Source organism: Acomys minous (assembly GCF_964271855.1).
Source record: "Acomys minous genome assembly, chromosome: 10".
Classification (NCBI taxonomy): Eukaryota; Metazoa; Chordata; class Mammalia; order Rodentia; family Muridae; genus Acomys; species Acomys minous.
The window spans coordinates 41761608-41785821 of NC_140491.1; positions in this window are offsets into that span (position 1 = coordinate 41761608).

Consider the following 24214-nt stretch of genomic DNA (forward strand, 5'->3'; position numbering starts at 1 on the left):
TGCTCGTGCCTTGATAGTGGACCTAAAAAAAAAACAAAACAAAAACAAAAAAACAAAAAAAACTATACATCTTTGAAGAATAATTCACATTTTATGTAAATTATCAAGTCTCAGGCGTTTTCCTACAGCAGCCTGAATGGAGTGGGGTAATGATTTTTACTTAATAGATTTTGGTTTAAAGAATGAATAAAATGGGTCTTCAAAGCTAAACTGAGTAACTAGGCATAACTAAATGCTAAAATAAAACAGAAACGAAGGCTTGTGAGACAGAGTGCACAGAGGCATTCCCTCCATTTAGATCAGACAAAGAAGGCTGCACCATGCTGGTATTAAACAGTAACGGCTAATCACAAGAAGAAGCAGGTGCGTGGGCAAGCCCGTGGGCAAATGAATAATCTAAGGCACTCATGACTCTGCAAAATAATGTTAGAATAGTCAAAAGCAGCGAACCAGTTAGGATGCCTATTGTCCAAAAAGTCTCAAAGATGATTCATTCTTGTAGTGAGGTAGGGACTTAAATAGATGTCCTTCAGGCTCCACAATTCAATGACTCAGAAATTGCTGTTGGGTATTTGGGAGAGGGATTGATAATTGTTGGCAACTGGAAAATAAATCATCTAAGAAACAAACAGGGGAAAATGAAAAGCACAGAATGTCTTCCTTTGAAGAAAGGGAAAAAAAAAAACAGATAAAGCCTTCAGCAACAGGCATGCTCTGCAGAGAATCTGAAGACGGCTTGCTCAGTGAGCCTGGGCCTCTGCGTCCATGTCCCGGAACTGTTAGAAGCACAATTTCCCAGGGCTAGACTGAGAAGTGCAGAAGTCGCCTGGCTGCCCTTAGAGACTTTCCCTTTAGGGACACCAAAGAAAGTGGATTAACAGAATGTTAATTCCAGATGTCCTCTTGTGAAACAATCATGAGATACTGGTTTCCCCAAAGCAATGAAAAGGCTGAGACCTCACTTACTGTTCTATCCTAAAGAGTTGTCTGTCCAAAATCTGTTCGTTTGTTTGTCTTTTCCTTCTCTATCTATCCAGATGTTCTTTGCATAGCTTCGAGTTTCCAGGGAAACATTAGACTTCTTTGCTTCTCCTTAGGTCCAGGAAGTGATTATTTCGAGCAGTCAGCGAGCCCCCAGAAGTTGTAAGGCCCTCAAGTTGTTCACACTTTAGGTGAAGATGCCACACGGCTTTCCTTACAGGGCCAGACTGCTGATATGGAAGGTTATTTGTCCTTGGGCTCAGGAGAGAGCAACGGAGATTGTTACATTTAGGCTTCCTTAGGCGATTATTATGGGCTGCATTTTACCTCCGTTACCACTAGATGGGAGTCGTTGCCACAGATTTGTTTTCAAAGGGTTTTTACAGCCAGCCTTTTTACTGGCTCAAGCTTGGGCAGTTTTGGAAGCTGCCTAGGGAACCCAGCTAGCTTCTCTCAGAGGATTGGATGCAGCCTTGCAGAACAACCACTCCGAGGCTCACCTTTCTCCTCTGCCCAGCCCCCATAGGAGAGGGCTGTTCTGGAAACCAAGCTCAGGGGCAAACCATTCAGCGAGCAACCCCCACCTCCAGAGCCATGCCCGTTCCCATGGTGTTTGCTGCTCACACAGAATCTCAGGCTGCCCTTCTTAGAAATCCTGGGCATGACTGTGAGTAGCACTTATTGTGACAAGGCCTACCTGAGCGAATGCGGCCAAAATTTGTCCACAAAGATGGCTTCCCACATAACCTCGGCAACGTTTCTGCTCCAGCTTCAGGGTCATTTCTAAACTAAATAGCCCTTGTGTCTGTCCCTCCAGCTGCCAATTCCCAATGTCCCCTTGGACTGCAAAGTTGCCTTTCTTCCTTTGATCATTGTTTCTCTGCCTGCCCATCATCTTCACTTCTCTGACCTTGGCCAAGGTTCACGTTTTTGAGCCTGGTTCAAAACTGATCATGAAGAAGGCAACTCCCAAAGCCTGTTCCCTTATGTATAGTTAATAAATGGTATAGCTGAGATTTTAAGGCTAATTCCTCTGAGCATGTGTGCATGCATGAGCATGCGTGTGGGGGGGGGTTGTGGGTGTGGGTGTGTGGGGGTGTGTTATTGGGTATTGATTGATTCCAGGGCCTTGAACATACTACACAAATGTTTTAGCCACTCAGTTATACACATAAATCGTCTTCAGTTTTTACACTGCCATAGAACAACTGTGGCTTTCCTACTGAGCCCACACTTGAAAATGCACTTCTAGGCATCTGTAGAGTTAACTGATGGGCAGATGAGAACAGGGGCTGCATGTTCTGTGTCCACAGCAGACATTAGTAGTTGCTCATCATTGAGCCCAGGGTAGGCTTCACCCAACCCAAGTGGCCTCATTAATACATCAGACAGGCCTTGATACCACAGGGACTGGCTACTGAAGCCCAAGAGCACTTCTTCTTAGCTAAAGAATACTCCTATTTTTGTGACCTGAAAGCGGTTTAATTACCTCTGCCTTCATAAATGCGTTTCTGGTGATGAGCTCATTCTAAGACATAGACAAGAATTTCTCTACTCACACAGTTTAGTCACATTTTCAGTGTGTCCCATTAAAACATCAGTCATTTTCATTGGCCAATTGTGTGGGTGCACATACTAAGCTTAGAAACAGGGAGAAGTAAGTTGGGAGAACTTAAATTCGTGTATACAACTTGTATACCATTCTGGGAAGGGGCAGCTGCCAGAGTGGGATGTATGAAGACAAAGAGTGAAGTAGTAATTTCCTGCAAGAAACTCCAGGAGAACAGTAGAGATGCTGGGTGCCCTTGGACGGGATGGAGAGGGACCAAGGCAAGTGCTCTCTCATACTGGCTGCCTTGCACCTAAAGCCTAGCTATCACTGATTTCCTAATTTATAAACCCATACATTTTATTATTTATAAGTATGGTCATGTAAATCCTCCTGTGAGTATCAGTCATCAATGTCTAACAACTCATCACTTGAATAGTGCAAACATTCCACTAGTTGATTTGGCTTGTCTTCAGTCTTTGAATTACAGGCTCTGCTCCATTAGGCTGTGGGCGTTATCCCCACCTATCCTTTTGTTCTCTGCAGGCCGTTCATTTTACTATTATTATTTTATTTCATGTACAGACATTATCCCCCATTAGTATAAATTATGCAGTTGAATTCCCCACATTTGGAGAAGACATAGGATAAGCATAGCAAAAGGGCAGTAGCATGGACCTCACTCTGGGAAAATAACATCTCCATCTTGGTGTCTCTCTTACCAGTGAACAATCTCATTTCAAATTTCATGTGGACATTCTAGAACAGGGAAACTGAAAGGAAGGAAAGTGGTTTATTTACGGCAGTCACCCACCTTAGCAGCCTCAAACCCTCTACCTGCCCTTAGTTCCATTCAGATTACGACAAACCAATTCCCCAGTACCAGGTTACTTATCTCAAAATGCTTTATCATATTCTTTCAAAGGACAAGTATTCTTTTTTAAAAAAAACACACACAGTCATGAAAAAATTAAATTATCAATAATTCCTAATACCATCCAATGTCTAGAAGATGCTTGGGTATCTCTGAATGTCTCTTTATTTCTATGTTTATTTTTCAAATAAGCTCCATGTTAAAGCTTGATGCTGATGGTTCCCGATGGTCTCTTTTTAATGTGAACAGGGTTTTTTTCTCTCCCTCTCCATCTCTCTTTCCCATAAATGGATTTATTAAATGAACAGAGTCATTTCTCCCATGCTCTGAGCAATCTCACATTGCCGAAGCCATGCATCTGCAGCAGTAGGATTGAATAGTATTTTTCACCTTATATTTTCTGTGACCCAATCATTGAATCCAGGCTTTGTGTGACTCCGAATCATTGGGCAAAATTACATGGACAAAAATGAGGTCTAGGTCAGCATGTGCTTAGCATACCTGAAGCCTCACAGCCAATCCCTGCCATGGTTTTTGTCAGCCTGATACAAACCTGACGTACAGAGAAGAGGCGACTTCAGTGAAGGAGTCGTTTCCATCAGCCAGGCTTGTAGGTATGTCTGTGGGGCATTTTCTTAACTCTTGGTTGGTGTGGGAGGTCCCAGCCCAGTGTGGGCAGTATCAGCTCTGGGCAGGTGGACCTGGGCTGTATAAGAGGAGAGGCTGAGCAAAGCATAGAGAGCAAGACAGAAAGCAGAGTTACACCCACGGTCTCTGCTTTAGTTCCTGCCTCCAGGTTTCTGCTTTCAGCTCACACCCCACCTTCCCTCAATGAATGACTCTAACTACTAAGCTGAAACAAACACACTCTCAAGTTAGTTTTTGGTCATGATATTTATATTTATCACAGCAACAGAAATCCTCCTTTGAGTATCAGTCATCAAACTAGGATAATCTCCAACAGCAAAAAGTGAGCACATGTCAACAAACACAAGTGGTATTGAATATTTCTGTTCTAACATGGCTGGTTGTATCCTGTGACATCTGTGGAAATGAAAGATTGCCAGTAGAGACAGAACAGCTGTTTCTTGGTTCTTCAATATAAAAAAATTAGGAATATAATTATATTTTTGTTTACTTGAGTTCAGAAAATATTAGAGGCCAATAGGACACAACATATTCACCACATATTCACTCCTGATAAACTTCAATGGGGTTTCTACTTCACCATTGTTAGCAGAAAGAAATATCAATCCAAAGTGTTCTGTTTGGGCCTTAATTGATGTTGGTCTTTTACATTTATTCCCAATTGACTTGTAAGTCTAGGGTCTGTGGATCAGTCAACAGAGTGGAGGTAAACACAGCTGGGTGGTGGTAAACACAGCTGGGCACATCTGTGAAGAAGGGTCAAAGGGGGAAGAAAGAAATCTGAAAAGGGGGAGAGGCCTCAGAACCAGCGAGTACAAAAGCTGACACAAGAAGGATTGAATTTTCCCACTGCACACTGTGTCAACCTACTGAGATGAACCCCAGGGAAGAGAAGAGTCTGAGATGAAGAATAAAGGCGGCTCTTCTCAGGGGGCCTTAAACAGAGGAGATGTGGTGGGTCTGCAGGGCTACATTGTTGTTTGCACAAGCCCCATCCCCCTGTTCCTACCATGACATAGGCAAGAGGCTGTGCTCACGCAGTGGGTGTTCACAGTAGGTTTCCTCCATCCTTCAGTTTTTCCACCCCAGCCACTGCAGTCTCTGCTTTCCCAGGGACCACCCTGGAGCTTCAGAGAGGACTTCCTTATTCCAATCCCCAACCTCCACCCCACCCCACCCCACACACCTGTGGACAGGGCAAGCCACTGAGGCCCATCTAGACCGCAGGGACCCAGTAGGATCAGATGAGGCACAAGAAAGCAAAACCACATATGAATGTTTATAAAGGAAAGAGCTGGCTGTGGTGGTGATGGTAGTGTCAGACAATACTTATAGTGAGGAAGAGGTGGTTGTGGTAGCAGTGGAAGTGCTTATTGGGATTACAGTAGTGCACCACCTCAGTCCAGATAACCTTATGAAGAAAAGAAATGTGTTTGGCTTACAGCTTTGGAGGATCAAGAACATGTAACTGGTAACTGCACGGATCTGCTAAGGTCCTTCTTGGCTGGGTCACATCATGATGAGATTGGTGAATATAAGGGGGAGATGCAAAACAAGAAACCAAAGAGAGTATGGGGCCACAGTATCCCTTCCGATAACATATCCCTAATCAAACTAAGGATCTCTTGCTGTGACCAACCACTTTATAGTCCCCACATCAAAACACCTATAAATCAAGCCTCCAATACATGACTTTTAGGAGGCAAACTACAACAGGGAAGACATTGGTGAAAGTGTCACGGTGATGGTGGTGGTGATGATGATGGTGGTAGAGTTGCTAGTGACCATAGTAATTATGGTGTAATAGTAATCACTCTACTGGTGCAGGAGATAATATCATAGCAGTGATGGTATAGAAGTGATCTCTGGACAATGGCAGTCAGGAAGTCTTAATTACTGAGCAGGTACCATAGATATAGAGCACCATAAATGCATTATAATGTTACATCTACTTAATCCTCATAACTCATATCCAAGCAGTACTGTCCCCAAAGTAAATGTTTTAGAGGAGCACCCATGACTCATTCATCAGAACAGGACAGGAGTCAATATCAGGAGGTGAATGAGACTATTAAAGGTACCAGAATTATGAATAAGTTGTTGGGCTGGAGAAAAGGTTCTGAGGTCAAGAGCACTGGCTGTTCTTCCAGAGGTCCTGAGTTCAATTCCCAGCAACCAAATTGTAGTTCCCAACCATCTGCAATGAATAAGGTGTTACAACTAGTTAGAAAAGATCTTGCTGTATCCAGAGGCTGAGCAGGGGTGTTCCCATCAAATAATAAACACAATAAAAACTATGTTAGAGGCTTTGGAAGTGTCCAGTGGACATGCCCCATTTAATATTTTGAGCACATTTGGTGCCTAATAGGCAGATGAACAGATATTCTGAAGCCCCATCACCAACTAATATGTATATATGGATAAAATTAAGTATTATAAGTTGGAAATTGTGTCAACCAAAGTCTGCATTGCTTCCTCGGGGCAACGTGACTTTTTTTGGTGTGCATTTGCATCACTGTAGGCATATTTACCCAATCTCCATACACTTCTGCTGGGAAAGAAGACCTGACTAAAATGCACGCACACACAATAACACTATCACACTTCACCATCTCATTTGATTTAAAAAAAAAAAAAACAAAACTCATCTCCTGTCTGAAACCAGACTGGTATGTGTAAAATGAGAATTTCCACTAAGGTTTTAAAAAGTACACAATGAGAGATTCACAGCTCAGGTACTGAGTCTAAGGGGAAAAACAGCCCAGCCCTCAAATAGATAAGGAGACATCATACTAAAATGATCTATACTATTAAGGAAGTAATCGCTGTCCAAACACCACGTATCTGAGCCCTCCAACCCAACTCATAGCTGCTGCTGTCACATAATGTGTCTTTTCCTTCTTCACTTGTCCAAAGGCCCCAGGTGCACCGCGATTGCTATAACAGAGTGTGTTCCAGTAGATGGAAGGACATCTAGAGCGGGACTCCAACAGATTGTAAGGTTTCTTTTACAAGGATAAGACTCAAAATGACTTCTTACCGGCCTTACTTAGTTAACAGAATTTCACTTAGTGTACTTAGTGAACAGAATTTCAGGGTGTGGGTGTGTCACAGTAGCTAAATTCCAACCAGTCTGTCAATAAAATATGATGTTGTATTGGTAAAGAATTACTATTTCCCAAAAAGGTTGTTTAATTGCTTTATTTTTTTTAATTTTGATGTAGAACCCAGAAATAGGTTTGGAAAGGGAGGTCCTCACTTAGGAAACATAAGTACCAGGAAATTGCAGAATCATTCTCTATTGCAAAAGACACAGGTGATATGTTGTTACTTAAACTTTTGTCACTGTGATAAGCACCAAAGTAAAGCTACTTAAGAGAAGGGACATTTGTTGGCTCAACTTAAGACAGGAAGGCTTCCCCAAGGCTTAGTTAGGGTTTTATTGCTGTGAGGAGACACTATGACCACAGCAAACTTTTATAAAGGAAACCATTTAACTTGGAGTTGGCTTACAGTTATAGAGGTTTATTCCATTATCTTCATGGCGGGAAGCAGGCAGCGTGCAGGCAGCGTGCAGGCAGACATGGTGCTGGAGGAGGAGCTGAAGGTGCTACATCTTGATCCACAGGCAGCAGAGGGAGACCGTGTGGCACACTGGGCATAGCATGAGCATATATATGAGACCTCAAAGTCCACCCTCCCAGTGACACACTTCCTCCGACTAGGCCACACCTCCTGATAGTGCCACACCCAATGGGCCAAGCATTCAAACTCATAACTCTACAGGGGTCATACCTATTCAATCCATCACACTAAGTTTCAGGACGTTTATTCAATGGCCAACTGGTTCCATATTTCTGCATCCATAGTGAGACCATCATAACAGGAGGCCAAGCCAGAGAAAAAGAGGGTGAGGAATGGGATAAGGTACACTTTTCCAGGGCACACTTTCAGTGACTTGCCTCCTCCAATTAGGCACCCATAATGCCACATTAGGAATCCATCAAGGGATTAATTCATTCAGCAAGTCAGAGCCCTCATGAACTCATCACTCTGAACACTGCTTGTATCAAGGAACAGGCCTTGCAAACATTAAGACATCAGGGGGAACACTTCATATCCAAACTGTAAAACAATATGAGTTTACTGATTAGCTGCCAAAGTCTCCAGGACCCCTTATAGGACCAAACAAGTATTCTTTCCTCTTTAAGGAGACTGGATGCCAAGATATTCGTGGGAAGGAGAAAACTAAATGCAAACAACTTAAGAATGTTCTGTGGTTTCGTGAGAAAAGGACATACATATGTCTGGTTGAGATAAAGTCCAAGGGCATGTTGTGTATTTGCCTAAGAAGACTGTAGAGTTGTTTTTCAGAATACCAAGACAGACAGACATAGAACAGGCGTGCCTGGAAAGCATCTACTGTATTTGCCACTTCTGCTAACATAATTGGTTCGCAGGAATGTTTAACTTTGTAAACACTTGCACACTAAGGGGGTAGAACAAGTGTTAGAAGCCAGACAGGGCCCGTCTCGGATGGTAAATACACACTGGAGGTGGTAATCATCTAGTAGACAGTCTTCGTCAGAAGGCCATCGCTATGTTAGATAAAGGGATGTCCAGCTAAGTGGTGGTTAGTGCCTTTGCATCATTCCTTGACTTTAATCCCAGGGATATGGGAAATATTGAGAGTTGATCCGCAGTGCCTGTGCACTAACTCCTCAAGCATGCCTTTCCTGGAATGTTTGGGCTGTTATTTTTAAAACTGTGTAGATCAGATAGTGTATGAACAGTAGGCATTTGTTACAACTCTAGTGTCTGGGGAATTGGGGATCTAGATGTCACCAGAACCAGCACTGGACAAGGATTCATTTCCTGGTTCATAGATGGCTGTATCCACACATGCTAGGGTCCCTTTGTAAAAGCGTTAACTGCATTCATGAGAGCTTGCCTCCAAAACCTATCCCACTGGGTAGTGTGTTTCCACATATGGATTTTAGAGGGACACTGGCATTTAGACCATAGCAATACCATTATGACCAAGTTAACTTAGCTGACTTCCTTTTCTATATACCTGGTCAAAGACAACAACATATTGAGACACTATGGATTGGGACTTCGGTATATTAATGCCAGGGAGCACAATCAGCCCATAACATTAATAATAATGCATTAATGATATACCAAGTATTAATAAAAACGAGGGAAAATAAAGTAAGGACAAAGTATTAGGATGTGCCAATTTTAAAAATTCTGGTAACAGATCTCTCTAATAAGGTCACTAGAAGAAACAAATTGTTAGAAAAGAAGAATATTCAGAGTAGGACAGAGAGATATAAAGCCATGGAATGGAAGGACGGAAGGTCTCTACTGTGTCCCATGGGTAGGCAGCCTGGTCCCAGATTCTCAAGTTCCTGCATCAGCTTCCTCAGTGCTGGGACTACTTTGGGATGCTTATCTTAAAAAGAGTGTGAGAGCACAAAGTGGGGGCATGTACATAGGCATAGGTAAGTGAAAGGTCACACCAAGGACTGCCTTGAGCCACTTGCAAGAGGGTTAGGTGTGGCACTGCCTACAAGGCAGGCTTCCAGCAGTGAGTCCAACCTTGAAACATGTCCCAGAGAACTCCAGGTGGGCTTTAAGAATAGGTATTTGCATAAAACACAGGTGAATTTTAGAAAGGAGGTCAAGACAAAATTACCATTCCTGACATAAAGTATGCATTACTTGTATGTAGAATAAAATAATTTAAATACAGTTTGATGCCAGTAGACACTGCAATGGTAAAGTAGTTGCCATTGTTAATCACTGAAAGGAAACAAATTAACTTTCTCCTGCTTACCAGTCAAATAAGACAATAAAAGAAGAGAGACTATTAGGCTGAAGCATGAGGGCCCCTGCTGAGAAGGGTATACATGACAGGCTGAACCTAATGGCGTCAGCATTTGCCATTAGGAACATTCACACAAGGCCAAGCAAGTAGGGAGATTAGAAATCTGACGTGTTTAGAATGAGTGGAAAAGTTGCTCTTTTTTTGAGTCTGAGCCACCATTTATGTACTGTATTTGCTCAAATGATAGGTAAGCTAGCTATATCCTATTGTTTTTACAACAGTTAAGTGCCTATCTGTAAATCCTATGAGAACTTGGTCAAGCATGATCTTTCTATCTCTGAGAAAAAAACCGAGTAGGGCTACAGTATGGTGAAGGTCCATGATACTTTTTGGTACCCACCCCCCCCCAATCCCCCACCCCCCCACCCCCCACCCTATTCTAGTTTGTTACAAAGGACATATAGATAAGATAAGAGGAAACAAATTTCCCCAGACTTATCATCTCAGAGGCCACATGGAAGGAATGAACAAGCACACCTAATATATAACATTACAAGTTAAACACAAATGAGAAAATGAAAAATAAATGAGGAAATCTCAAAAATCACATTGTGATTGACTTATATAAGACCCTGGGCCATGAGCGCTTTTCTGAGATGGGGATGGCGTGTAGTCAGGCCCCTGTGTTCCTAAGACATAGTCCTGCAGCCTTAGGTGGCTGCAGGCTGGGCCCTGCCCATGTGTCTCTGTAATGATTACCATGCAGCAGGGGCCTCCAGACACCAGCACCTGTGTTTATTTTTTCAGTGGATGGAAAGGGCAAGGCAGTCTTACACCCAGATAGACACCTCCAACCCTTGTTTTAGTGACCTGAGGGGGATGTCATCTGCATGTGCAGGATGAAATCCAAGCAAGAGAGCACTGTGCATTCCTTCTAACACACAAGACCTGAGCTCAGAGAGTAATAAAATATACAAAAAAATCAAAGACTCTAACTGGCAAACTAAACCTTATGTTCTTGAACACTTCAAAGGTCCCAGAGAGAGTGTGAAAACAAATAATTTACATTGGTTTGCTTTTCCCTGAAACTCAGAGACAGACATTTCCCTTGTATTCTGGACAGTTGACCTTGATCTGGTCCTTGGCTTTATTCCTACTTCCCACAAATCCCTCCATGCCCATCCCAATGCAAATCCTACAGCTTGATGCAGCTTTTCCCAAGATGCTCTTTTGCCAGGTGGAACCTTCCAGCATCCCACAGGCAGGAATACTCTATACATGGAGTATGGCCTCCTTTCTTTGTTTACAATGAATGTCTAAGACCTCAGATTTCCTAAGATCTCCACAAGCTCTTGTTTCCCTTGGTTTCTGAGGACCACTAGCTCCACTAGCCAGGGTGCCCTGTGATTACTGAAGTCAGAAGAAGATGTTTAAATCTCTTTCATAAAACTCCATAATATCGGCATATAAGCTACCCATATCATGCTGTATACTCTAAATCATCTGGAGATTGCTTACAACACTAAAGACAAGGTAAAGACAAGGTATAAGTAGCTGTTAATCCCATTCTTAGAGAATACTGGGAGGATAAGTCTGTATATGTTTACTATGGATGAGATTTTTGTCAAATATTTTCTATCCATGATTGGCTGAATCTGTGGATACAGAACTTGCAAGTATGAAGAGCTGATTGTGCATACCTATCTATTAAAAAGCTTAATTTATAAATTTGGCACAGTGAGAGATTTATGACAACAATAATAAAACAAATGGTATAGTGATATGCCAGAAGAAAGTAATTTAAACCTATGAATGTATTATTTATACAATGTTCCAAATAATATTTTCAGACTGGAGGGAACTGTAGCTTGCAGAAACCATAGGAAATAAAACCATGGGTGAGGAAAGGTCACTGTACTTGTGTTACATTGTATGCCCTTCAAGAATCCTTGTGTGGTAGGGACATACTGTGTCATTGAGCTACATCCCTAGTCTGGTGTTTCTGCTGTTGAAACATATACAATCTTGCAGAATTAGACAAATGCTTCAGATTCATTTCAGGATTTACTTCAGCTCATTTAACAGTTATCATCCAAAATATAAAAGGTAAGAAACAAAAGCTGCATTCTTTCATAGTTTGTGTATAAAATGGAAATGCAAGGGAGAAAAAGGCTGAGGCCTTGGATCCCCATGTTTCAAGATCCAGTGATGGCTCAAATACCAACAAAGGCTAAGTGCAGTATTAGTGTGGGAAGGGAGAAAAGCCTGCTTCCTGTACCGCCATACCTCTGTGAGCAGAGCATGAAATACTCAATGCCAAAGATAGATGGCTGGCATTGAGAATTTAAGCTGAAGTCCCTTGGCCCCATCACACATTATTTGTTTTGTGTTCAAACAAACGAAGGAAGGTTGAAGAGGCAACTCAGTCTAGTACTTGCTATACAAGTTGGGGACCTAAATTTGATCCCCAGAAGCCATGAAAAAAAAAGAAAAGCTGGTCTCAGGGGCATTCACTTGTAATTTTAGCACTGGCTTGGCAAAACAGGTGGATCCCTAGGAATCACCAATCAGCTCACCTAAAGTGAGCTCCAGGTCAAGAAGAGACCCTAGCTAAAAAAGTATTGTCGATTTTCCCAAAGGAACGATGTCTTAGGTTGGCCTCTTGCTTCCACAGGTGAACCCCTGTGATCACACACTACACATACACAAACATTTAAAATAAAATAAAGGGAAAAATGTAAAAGTCATGCATTTAGCAGTTGTTCTACAAATACTTTTTATAAATAGATAAAGCTTGAACTTCTTAAGAAAAATATATTTCATTAGAACTGTCCCCATTAGAAATGGAAAGCTTAGCCAAAATCAATTATCAGAGAAGAGACATGTGTAAAAATGCTTCTTTATAATCAACTCCACGGGGGGCTGGATAGATGGCTCAATGGTTAAGGGCACTGCCTGCTCTTCCAAAGGAGCCGGATTCAATTCCCAGCACCTACATGGTGGCCCACAACTGTCTGTAACTCCAAGATCTGACACCCCCACACCATGCACATAAATTAAAATTAAATAAAATATTTTAAAAAAAATAATCAACTCCACGATCAAAAACTTCTATTTCTTTTTTACAAACACACACACACACAAACACACACACACACGAGAGAGAGAGAGAGAGAGAGAGAGAGAGAGAGAGAGAGAGAGAGAGAGAGAGAGAAAGAGAGAGAGAGAAAGCGAGAATAAATGACCAACATGGCTTAAAGTAGACAAGGATATACACAGCAAACCCACTGGTATCTAGACATTGCCTGCTGAAGAAGTACGTCAACAACAGGAGGGAACAAAGATTTGAGTATGCAGTTGACAAAGGATATAGTTCTAGTGAATATAACCTTTGTCTGTGATAGAGTTCATAGACATTTGCATATGCCCTCTCACAGTTGCCTTACTATTATCTCAGATCAAGGTCTTACTCTCAATCTATCAAGTACAGCCTACCACAGATTTGCTCAAGGACAATGATTTGCATTAAATGAATCCACAAGGCTGCATGGGGAAATTAGACTGTGCTATGGTTTAGTTGTGGTGCTCACACATGTCATCATCGTTGCAATAGGAAAGACTGACAATCCCAAATGGTGGTATCTGTGCTAATAGGAAACTCTGCTCAGTGTTGCCATCTGTACAATCTGAGTAACTTTCTTCAAAGACTGACTCAAATGAAGCTGAGATTCTTAACTAACACCACACAAAAGAAAGGCATCGGGACAAGCCAGTATAAAGCAAAGCTGACCTTTATTAAGAAAACAGTTCCAATGTGGATATAAGTGTGAATGTTGAGAAAGATGCTTAATAAAATACAGTTCAATAAAAGAGATAAGAATGTGGTTTGTGAGGCACATTGCACAAGTTTATTATAGGCTGATAAAATAGGAACATAGATCAAAATAGTAAAAGGGTATTTTTACCCTACAGAGAAGCCGAATCATGTGCCTTGACTATAGACATAGTTCACTGATGTTTTAATATTCTTATTTTAAATATATATTAAAGCGGAATGAATATTGTGTCTGTGCAGGCAATTTCAACAGGGGATTTTATTGTTGTTAGTTGTATTGGAAACTCTTGAATCTCAGCCAGCAAGAGACTTAAAGCAGGTTCCAAGGCAATGGCTCATTTCCCTTATTGTGTCCTCTGACTTTTCCCTGTATTTCTATTATGCTTCAACAGAAGTAAGAAGCAGTTCACAGCCCACTGGTGGGACATTAGGTTGGCATGTCCACCTGGGGAACCCATCAGAAGCATCTAAAGCTAAGCAGGTGCCTTCCTTATGATCCAACAATCCACTTTCTGGATAAGACACTAAGGGGAGCAGTTACATAATTCCACACAGGCACATGCACTAGAACGGACATAGAATCTTTACATTTATTAGCAAAAGTTTGGGCAACTCATACGTGAATTGTTACTAGGTTTGACAAAGAAAACAAAACGTTTTCACGCAATGGAATGTGCAGAGAAAACAACTAGCCATGCAACTCCACAGTCGAGGCCCATGGTCACAAGAAGCCACACACAGGGAAGGGATACCTGGCAACTTAGAAATACCCTCTGCTCTCTATCCTATCTTTCAGTACAATAACGTAGAAGCATATGCCTTGGAAGATTAGGGAACCGTACATCTACAATCACAGAGCCTTGGCAGTAAACGTGCCATGTAACAAACATCACAAGTCAAAGAATTTAATTGGATAATGAAAGGAATTTGCAAAGGAAAACTAAAATGTTGTAACACAAATAAGACCTGTTTTCTTTGAACACAGAATATCGGACCCCAAAGAGATGAATCATAAAAGATTCATAAAGACTAGAAGCCCTTCCCTCAAAGAAACTGTTTAAAATCCATGCGGCATACCTTGGGTTCAGACACATTTTTCTGGAAAATAGTAGACACTCAATAAGTACACTGGTGATTAATAAGCAGAGTTAATAAAGCATTGTTGATCCAATTACATAACACAAAGGACAAATACTTGGAGATTAAAATATTAGTTTAAACCAGTAGATGAAACAGCAAAATAATACTTTACCAGTGTGTTCTCTGTTTCATGACATACATAGTCCTTTAACTTTCAGTGAGTTTATATTTGACGTAGAGCCGAGGCTCCAATTTGTTGCTCCACTACAACTAGTTTCAATTTGTATAAATCTGATACATTTGGGAAGCAGTCTAAACTTGGTATGAATTCAATTAGGAAATTCTGGATTGGGGCCAAAGATTCAGGAGTCCCCAAAGAAACAACAGTAACCTGAAACTCCCATAGAAGATAATAAAAGCTGCCTTTGTCAAACTTCTCCAACCCAGTGAAACCTGCCTTGCAGGGAAAGTGTAGAAACTGGAGAGCGAGCTCAGGACCTGCCAGTTTCAATCTATTGTAAAAAAGAGCCACTTAACATAGCCAGGTAGCAGGGATCCAAATTCGACTTTTCCATATGCTGCTACTTAGAGAAATGGCATTTTGCCCAAGGACACTGTCATACAATAGACTGAGAAACTTGTCTTCATGGACTATTACAAGTCATAAGTAACTAACCAACTAAACAAACAAACACTTGAGCCTGTTTTCTCAGGCTGCCACAGTCAAATCATAAAACACCAGTACCACACCCATGCCATCATCTAAAGAATGCCAGCGTTACTGACATGAGCAGGGAGGCAGTGCCCAGTTATGTAAACTCCAAGACCTGTGCCGTCAGACTGACCAGCCACCTCTAAGCACATTTTTGTGTGTGTGTGTGTGGTTATGATTCATTTTTTATGTGAACTTCACAGCCTAGCAGCGTCTGCCTGAGTGGGCCACTGAGGCTCAGGGCAACAGACAGCAGAATGAGTTAATGTTGCCTGTAAGAGAATGGAAGAAAGGAGAGAGTTTCCTGCAACCCTTGGCTCTTCCTTGGAATACAAAGAAGACTACATTAGAATTCAGTGGCATGGTTCTGACAAAGTTATAGGATGGTGCCTGTGAAGGACTCTGACATATTATGAATCTTCAGCTTTGCCAAATCATCGAAATTCGGGATACTAATGATCCCTGGCCTTCAAGGGAGGAAATTTTCATGTGTATATGAGCATGTAATCAATTTATTTAAAGTTAAACTATTCACCAAATACACAAGAGGACAATATAGGAATAAGACTCACACTTGGTAAACTGTGATGAGACACAACAATCTTAAGAAGTGATAGGAATTACATCCTGTGGGCTTCATGCTTCTGTGGGAAAGTCTGCACAGAAACTAATTATACAAGATGCAGGGTTTTACACCTCAGGTCTGTCCATCCTTTGTTGTAGTTTCTGAAAGCTCTGAGGCCCATCAATTATGCATTGATATTACCTGCTGTACTCTCAGGGTATGCTGTCTAAGCTCTTAGGACTGCCTCATACAACAATACCATGCACTCTGCTCACAATTGTGTCTTTATTCTTACACAAAAGAGCTTTGTATCTTTAGCAAAGTAATTCACCTGTATGGTAGGATCTATACATATTAAGTATATAGAGAAGATTAGAAAAGATGGCTTCCTGAGAGTTCTTTCAGCCTAAATTGTATGATTTCAAGGAGAAATAAGCCTCAAGTTTGCATATCCCCACAAAGCAAAGCAAGGACGTGTACAGGCACAACTGAAGACGTGGTCCATCTCTTCCTGCACGATTCTGACAGTCTTCTGTTGAGGCTCTCTTAGCTATCCGCTAAACTATATATGACATAATTCATTCATCAGACAGTGGTTCCTTAGGTCAGCTTTGTCTGAGGACTAGTGGCCTAAGTATGTTTAACTCTGTGAGCAATGTTCAGAGGCTAGCAAACTGCAAACAAAGTTCAGCAATTATGGATGGAGCAAGAGCAAGGGTTTTGTCAATACACAACAATGATATAAACTTTTAATTATCACTAATAGTATTATTCTTAAGAAGTTTTTAGTAATATGGCCTAGCTTTCCATCACTGATAATACAAGCCATGGAGATTCTAGCTTCAAATCTATTATATTAGTCCAATTGATTCCTGTAACACTCTGCTTTGATTAATACAGCCAGGAAGGATGGCAATCCAGACAAACACAGAAAGACTTAAAAAAGAGCTTGGAATATGCTCCACCCTGTATCTCAGACAGGAGAACATTCTTTGCTAGAGAAACATAGGCTAATGAAACCGGGAATTTCGGCATCACCCTGTGTATCTGAAGTTTCCGGTAGGGAAAGATGCCAGGGCCAACCTGACACCAGGGATCCCCTATGCTCTTCCTCCTAGACTGAAACCTAATGCCTGCCTTCACAGCACACAGCCAGCCTATCCTCTTCCCTATTTGGAAGGGGCTATCACCACACTAACATGAAACCCAAGCAGCTGTATTGTATGTCCTGGGAACATCAGACCCAGGCATGCTAGGTGCTCCTGTGCTCACAGTTCTGGGAAGCTCCTCTCAGGAATTGCTGGCTGGGAGAGCAGTGGACCGAATGTTTCAATGTACAGGCTGATGGCTGATAGTCTGATAGCAGCAAGCCGCACCTGCGGCCAGCAGTCACAGCTGAAGCAAGTGGGGAGCTGTGAAGACTTTTCTCTTTTACATTTCATCAGTGTGAATCTATTGGTCAATTGATGACTACTATTGGTCCAATCAAATCAATTCCTCTTTTCTTTGGAAGTGTTCCTGTATGTACATGACAGAGGGGAACGGAGTTCAATTACTACGCCTTGGACCAGAGAAGCTGGAGATCTCATATATCCTCTTATCTGCTCCAGTTTCCTTCAATCCAGGGGAGGAGAATTGGTAATGTGCCCGTTAACAAATGCAGGTGTAAAATAAAAGCCAAATTTAGAATGTGAAGATGTAGTAAATGTTGTAGAGCACTTGCCTAGCATGTAAACAGCCCAGAGTTCAAGTCCCAGCACTAGAAAGAAATGAGGAACTTGAACATTTATAATAGAGCATTCTTTTATATTGACATGGCTAACAGACCATGACTACAAAGAGATTTCCTTACCATTCCACATTTGAAACGGGCCTGAATCTAATATTTTCAAGTTCTATTTTAAGTTAATTTTATAAAAATTTACATATGCAGTATATATGGAATCGCACAAGTTTTTATAGGCTTAAAATAACAACAAATCCCAACAGAAAGAAGCATTTTTTAAGACAGGATTTCTCTGGGCAGACCTGGCTGTCCTGAAACTCACTCTGTAGACCAGGCCAGCCTTGTACTTGGAGACCCATCTGCCCTTGCTGCCAGAGTGTAGGGATTAGAGGCATGCACTACCATGTCTGGTAAAATAACCATTCTTAATGCTTAGGTCACTCTAAGCATTTGTGAGCCCACAAATTTGACAGTGTCTGAAATGTGAAAAAGGATAATGAATATCATTTCATCAAAACCTGTGAAAGAACTTTATGTGCAAAAACCAGCATAGTTACATTGCTAAGATGCTTGGGCAGTATTCATGTTTTAATATTAACATCACATTTCATCTAGTGGCATATGCAAGCTCTCTTATGTAAATCACTGGACTCTTGACAAATTATCATAACCATTTCTAGTCTGACGTTGTTTGTTAGCATTTGATTGGACAGATTAGATATTAAAGGCATAATAAAGAACAATTTGTAAGTTGAAAAGAATTAGAAATGTCCAAATAAACATGGTTGACTTGCAGTCATGACTTCAAAATACCATCAATGGCTGTGACTGACAGGTCTATACTAAGTTCCAAAACTCAGAACTAACAGTTTTCAGACTGCTTTTTCAGAGAGCAGCTTAAACCCTACAGCAATGCCTTCTGACCCCCTCTACCAATAGTTATCTACTTTAATTCACTTAAGGGAATAAATGAGTTCTTAGGTTCATCTCTGATGATTTGTGTCATTTATTCTGAACAGGGAATTTTTCATCTTATTGGAGGATATCAGAATCTTTCCAAATCAATCAAAGCAATGAATGGTGAAGAAAGTAAGGCCTGGTGTTTGCAAATGTAATGAGAGAAACAAAAATTCTAGAAGTCTCATTTAACAGCCTCATATGCATCAATGCCTTTTTTGTAGGGCCAACTACCATAAGCAAAGCTTAAGACTAGCCTGCGCTCCTCAGGTAGATGAAAGAGAACCGTGCCCTCTGGTTATATTAGGTGATTTCACATTGTAGGACTGTTTAACCTCTTGGTTGGAGCATAGCTCCCTTCAAATAAGTCCAATTCTTCTGAAAGACACCCCAAACTGACCATGTCACTTCAAAGAAGATGGAAATCAACATGTAGGTCACTGAGGCCAGCAGATGATCAGTGCTGCTCAGATGCCAGGGCAGCTGCCTGGAAACAAGAGGCTCTGTGAAGCAGTTGGCTCCACCTATGAAGTACTCCTCAGGGTTGCTGCCCACAGCTTATTTGTTTACTTTTATTGGATGTAGGAGAAACATAGAGTTCCCAAATGGTTATAAAGCAACCTTGAGTCTTCTTTTCAAGGTGGAAGAGTAGCCATTGTGTAGTCAGATGGCAAGTCATGTCACCAGGGCTATGAGCCCATTGCTGTGGATAAGGAAGGTGATCAGAAGGAATCCATCATCCCTCTGGCTGCTAGAGATTGTCAGCAGCTCCCTTCTCACCCCACTGGCCAGAGAGCTGGTATTTTGTACCACACTAGTTTATCCCATCTGGTTTCATCGTGAACACTGAAGAAAGACTCCAGCATGGCGCACTGCTGCTCAGTGGTGAGCAGGAGAGGCCGTAGCTGCTTTGGTTTGGTTGTTTTGCAGAACTGAGGAAATATTTACAGTGTGCACTAGCCCAAATGGCTAATGACTGCTTGTTTTCCTACTAAGGACTGTCTCTAAGTTACACATCTCAACGCAACACAGAGAACTGACTTAACAGAACCAAATGACACCTTAGAGAGAGTTCTTCACTGAAGGGGAGCTTTCACAGCCTCTGTTAGGAATCTATTGTTCCAAACCGTTTCTGCTCCAGAAGATACAAGGTCATAGTTTTTCTGCTAAGCAATTTGGGCTTATCAACTTAGATAGTGCACACCACCCTGCACATACTTGTGTGTGCAAGCGCATGCACACACATACACACACACACACACACACACACACACACACACACACACACACACGGGTGGATTTTAAGATGTGCAAATTGTATTTCAATGGACAAGTACCAAAGGGAATTCTACTCTATGTAACCTTACTTAGGAGCATGTATGTCTTCATGCATTTTTTTTGCTTGCTAAACTTTCACAGGGGCCACAGTGCACAGAGAAACTCAGTCTCGAAAAACCTAAATAAATAAATAAATACCAACTTAGAGCAAAGCAGAACATTTGTGGCTTCTCCATCCCCAACTGAAAGATTTCTGATTTGCTCACAAGCCACAATTCCTACTGTTAGCTTTTAACATTTTTCTTGCTTGGAATTTTCTCTTTCTTTCTGGCTTATTTTTAAGCCATATTGACACACACTTTACATGCCCTTAAAAATTCACCTTTTTCACTGTTTTTGTTTTGTTGCTTATTTTCCATGACATTAATTAAGCCATGGCCTTCTGCATGGACCACCTTGCTCACAGCTCTCCTTGAGTTCCCATTTCCACTATTAAGTCCTCACACATTGCCCACCTGCCCTGCCCAGCCCAGTCTCTTCATAAATCCTTAACTACCAGGGAGCTATGAAGGGATTTCACACACTGTGCACTCATGAGAGTCTCTTGCTTTTGGGGTGTGTTGCCTGCCTACGTCCTTGCTTTTGCTTCTTAGTAGCTGCACCACACTCGCTGCACTGAATAGTGAGAGCTATTTTTGCCAAGGCCAATATGAACTACAACCATCCCTTCCAGAGTCCTATTTGTCCCATTGTGGTTCAGCATCAGCCACAAATATAGGAAATCATGTTTCCCATGTGCGTTTTCTTTGTTCTGTGTTTTTAATTTCAACTACAATATGCCATGAGGCATTTTTTTTCTCGTTCCATTTGGTGTTCTGTATGCTTCTTATATCTACACCAGCCTTTTCCTAGACTTTAGAAAATTATTGTAATGGTTTTAGTGAAATTATCTTATATACCTTTGATGGGAATTGTCCTTCTATCCCATGATCCTTTACATGTCATAGACACATCTGTTATCCTTGAATGAGTCCTTCAATTCATCTACTTTCTCTTGAAGCTCTGATACTCCATCTTCCCCATGACCCCATTCTATTGTTGAGGCTCTCCACTCAGTTTTGTGTTTTACTTACTGATTTTCTCAATTCCATCATTTCTACTTGTTTTTCCTTCAGTACTTCCATCTCTTTACTGAATACCTTTTACATGTTCTATGTTGACTTTCTTACCTCATTTAGCTACTTGTCGGTTCTTAGAATTTATTCATGAGTTCGTTCTTGTCCTCATTGACGTCTTTGAAAATGTTATAATCATTTTTTTAAATCATTTGCCCATAATATCAACAAAGTCATTTGTGTAGACAGACTTTATGTTGGGATTTGGGTGATTGTTGTTGTTGTTGAATTCTGTAGTCTTTGTTTTTCATATTACTTGTGTTTTTTTTTTACATCAGGACTTGCACATCAGGAATTAGTTGGTTGAATTCTCTTATTTAAGTCACTTTTCCTCTTTCAGTGAACCTATTTGCAATGTTCAAGAGGGATTAATTTGTAGTAGGGGTGAAGTGTCATTTTATTTTTTTTTAAGCTGCTGTCCAGAGCACCAGGCTATACACCTGATCCTTCCCTGAGCATAGCGTGTTCTTGTAACAGCTGTTACTCTGCAGAGGTAGACCATCAGAGTCCTAAGACAATTCCTCAGAGGCTCCTGGGAGTGTGGTTCACAGAGGGTCTTGGTCCGTCAAGCACCACAGCTGCAGAAGTGTTTTTGAAATGCTGTATTGCCTCTTCTCTGCTGAGCACAGAGCACAGAGGGAAAAGGCTTTTCCCAGTGTCTTCTCTATTAATGACACTGCCCTGGACATGACCTCTTTTTTTTCTCATCTGTTTAAAGTATTTGTTGCTTTTTTGATGGCTGGTTTTCAGCCTTCACCTGATTAATTCCTGGAGATTCTCTGGGATGTGTCTTGAGTGGAGTGTGAAATCTTGAAAGGGAAAAAGGGAGGAAAAAGAAGCATGGAGTTTAATTCTGTTTTATCATCAAATCCTACAGATAAATAAGATCTGTCAAGTGATATTTTGAAGGCCTTCACATCCAGGGCTTTAAAGGTGTCTTGGCCCCTCTTTCAAGGGTGTTCAATGTTATAGACTGACAGTATTGGTACACAACTGTCCTCCCAACACTCACAAGGCACATAAAGGGGCACCAAGCTAGCTAGTTTAGAGCCAGGTCAGGCCAGCCAGGGTAGCATAGTGAAACTCTGTACTGGAGAGCAAAATAGCACCACCACCACACACATGTGGGAAAAAAATGTAAAAGAAAAACTTCATTCTTTCATTCAAGGCTGAATTCTTGGATTCCCAGCCATCCATTTTACCAGACAGAGTCATTGGAAAGATATACACAGGTAACACGGACAAAGCAGGGACTTATGCCCCAACACTTATCATTAATAATCATGATTGTAGTAACTGGACAGTAGCTTAACTTGATAGTGTATTCATTTATAAAACAAGGAAAATTATCAATTGAGGACTTTAATTTGGCTAATATATTTTTGAAAACACTTTAGTATATTGTCAGCCATATTAAAAACAAGCCTACATAAATTTACACTATTTCTCTTACATAAAATGTTTGTAACCGGAAGTGTTTTAGAAGATTTTTAAAAATTTGAGAGTATTTTTATCATACACATAATGTGGTGCTTAGGGATGTGTAAACGCAGAATTTATTTTTGTTTCATATATTAAATTATGTTTACACAATCCAAATGTAAGTCAAGACAATATTTTAAATAACTTAGTCTGTTAAACTAAATTTCAGGGTCTGGAGAGATGGCTCAGAGGTTATGTGCACTGGTTGCTCCTCCAGAGGACCTTAGTTCAATTCCCAGAAACTAGATGGTGACTCACAATCATCTATACCTTCCAATGCCCTCTTCTGGTGTGCAGGTGTACATGCAGATAGAGCAATCACATACATAAAATAAAATCATTTTTAAAAACTCAAGGTTTGGAGTTTGCAACTTCCAAGGTCATGTTATTACTTAAAGAGGAAATTCTCCACAGTTGAGTGGAGAGTGGGGTATGACTTTCACATGAACTCTGGTGCCCTATATTTGACCACGTCTCTTTGATGGGAAGGACCAGTGGCACTCAGAGGAAGGATAGCAGGCTAGCAAGAAGAGACTTGATACCCTATGAGCATATACAGGGGGAAGAGGTCCCCTCAGTCACAGTCATAGGGGAGAGGAGTAAGGGGAAAAGGGGAGGGAGGGGGAAATGGGAGGATACAAGGGATGGGATAACAATTGAGATGTAATATGAATGAAGTAATAAAAAAAAGTTTTAGATTTCAGATTTTCAGATTAGAATTGCTCAACTAGTATGCTTTTTTCTTTTTTTCTTTTTTTTACAGAAATACTTGGATTAGTCAGAAAACACCAAACAACGCTGAGCTGAGGAGGTGTCTCAGCTTGTAGAGGACTCTCATGACAGCTAAATGTTGCCTGGAATCCTGAAGTAGATTTAGAGATAGTAATAGTAGAGAGATAGAATAGTAGAGAGAAAGAATAGTAGAGAGATGAGCACCTTTTAAAGAAAAGTTGCAGTTTAACAAATAGCCTGACACCAGTGTCAGATTCCTGGCTTGGATAATGATGCCGTTGTTATATAAGACATCATCTGAGGGCACTCATGAACTTTCTCTACTGTCATGAGACTTGCCAGTAAGCCTAAAAGTATTTAGAAAATTTTTGAAATGCTATTTTTTGGTCAATTTATTTTTACTCTCTGTGTGTTGGTGTTTTGCCTGCATGTATGTCTGTGTGAGGGTGTTGGATCCTCTGGAACTGGAGTAGCAGACAATTGTAAGCTGGCAAGTGGGTGCTGGGAATTGAACCTGGGTCCTCTGGAAGAGCAGCCAGTGCTCTTAACCTCTGAGCCATATCTTCAGTTCCTTGGAATTTTATTTTTAATGTTGACGAAATCCTGAACTTCAATTCAGCTCTTTTGAAATTCTGCATGTTTTTAAAGCAATGTTTACATTTCCTATTGTTCTTAAAGCCTTCTTCTGTTTTTATATGATTGTAAACAGGTGCGATTTAAAGAGGGTAGCCAGAGAGGAAAAGGACCAAGCACTGGCCATTAGCTTTGCCCACATGCAGACCTGGTA